The sequence below is a fragment of the Centroberyx gerrardi genome, chromosome 7 (genome assembly GCF_048128805.1).
Source record: "Centroberyx gerrardi isolate f3 chromosome 7, fCenGer3.hap1.cur.20231027, whole genome shotgun sequence".
NCBI lineage: Eukaryota > Metazoa > Chordata > Actinopteri > Beryciformes > Berycidae > Centroberyx > Centroberyx gerrardi.
Window position 1 is genome coordinate 33,543,333 of NC_136003.1, and position 1,555 is coordinate 33,544,887.

The 1,555-nt window shown below is 41.8% G+C and overlaps 2 protein-coding genes across 2 annotated transcripts in view; both read left to right on the forward strand.

Moving 5' to 3' along the window:
- Nucleotides 1–1,555, forward strand: part of LOC139910014 (protein NLRC3-like) — a 305,613-nt gene that overhangs the window by 268,971 nt on the left and 35,087 nt on the right. The window lies entirely within an intron of this gene.
- The window catches only part of tanc2a (tetratricopeptide repeat, ankyrin repeat and coiled-coil containing 2a), a 30,539-nt gene that overhangs the window by 11,473 nt on the left and 17,511 nt on the right, over nucleotides 1–1,555 (forward strand). The gene's annotated exons all lie outside the window — the stretch shown is intronic.

Genomic DNA, 1,555 nt, shown 5'->3' on the forward strand with positions numbered 1-1,555 from the left:
ACTACAGACAATACTGTCTGTGGGTCCAACAGCTACAGGAGGAAGAGACTCATTATGAATAAATATAAATATAAAGAGTCCAAAGGTCCAAAATTGCCGAACTTATCCTGTAAGAATGCACAAGCAGTATCCCTGGACTTTATTCAGGTAATTTTGGGCCTTATTTTCCTATTTTCGCCATCATGACGATTGATTGTTTGAAATGTCATCGCTCACTTCGCTGTAGAGCGTTCGTAGCTCCAGGTCTCCTCACACACAGAGCCAAGGCAGCAGTCTCCAACAGTTAAACCCAAAAAAACGATTAAAGCTCTGTGTTCCTCTGGTAGAGTCTTGGGTCCGTGTCTCTTCCTCCATGATAAAACCCCCAAATCAGTGATTCTGTGATCTGTTTGCTCCGGTAGAGCAGACTGGAGAATTGTGTTTTTTTCTCTCTCCATTCGCTGCCATCGTCTGGAGGAACAGTCTGAAAATCACTTCTAGCACATAAAGGAACGCCGACACAGCAGATTCTGACTATATATAAAAAACTAGTCCTGTCGCTCACTTGTCCGGTTTGAAAGTATTTCGGTGTTCTCACTTGTTCAGACTGAAAGGTTTAATAAACATAAAGAAAGAGATTCACTTCAAAACAATTCAGCAGCAGGACTAGTTTCTTATATATATATTGTCAGGATCTGCTGTGTCGGCGTCACTTTATGTGGTAGAAGTGATTTTCAGACTGTTCTCCATACAGTGGCAGTCTATTATACTGTATATATACTATATATTACTGTATAAGGCCCAGGTCCTTGAAGCTGGAGGATCAGGCTGCTCGCATTAGTTGATTAGTTGAAGATTTGGATCGTTCTCGTTGCCAAAGGTAAGACAGCTTTCTTGCACCTTTCTGTGCTGTCTGCCTCAGGTTGTGGGTCACACACACACACACACACACACCACACACACACACACGCTGCATTGTAGACTCTACCTGGGAAACGCTAGATTAATTTGAATATAATTTGCTTTGTTGTCCAGGATGAGGTTGGCAGCTTGTTGGCACGCTGCTCTGCCTCACAGTCACAGTAAAACAAAGTAGTCTGAGTTTGTTTAATGTGGATTGTCCAGTTGGAGCCTCTCTAGTCCTGCACAAGTCTCCACCAAGTCACCTGAGCAGTAATTAAACCTGCAGTAAATCAACTTCTAACCAATCCTGAAGCTGCTGTGTGCTGACATAATGAGACATAATGAGACATAAAGATATAAACCAGCATGCAGCTGTGTTGCTGTTTCCTCCTCTTTTCTAACGCTTGTTGTCAGATTCTGCTGCTGAACGAGCGCTCTGCCCCTCCCCTTCCTGAAAAACTGATCATGATGGAGGAAGTGAGCGAGTAAACTGGTAAACTGGTAAAACTGGTAACTTGTTAAACTGGTAAACTGTTAAACTGGTAAACTGGTAAACTTGTTAAACTGGTAAACTGTTAAACTGGTAAACTGTAAACTGGTAAAACTGTTAAACTTGTTAAACTGGTAAACTGTTAAACTGGTAAACTGGTAAACTGGTAAACTTGTTAAACTG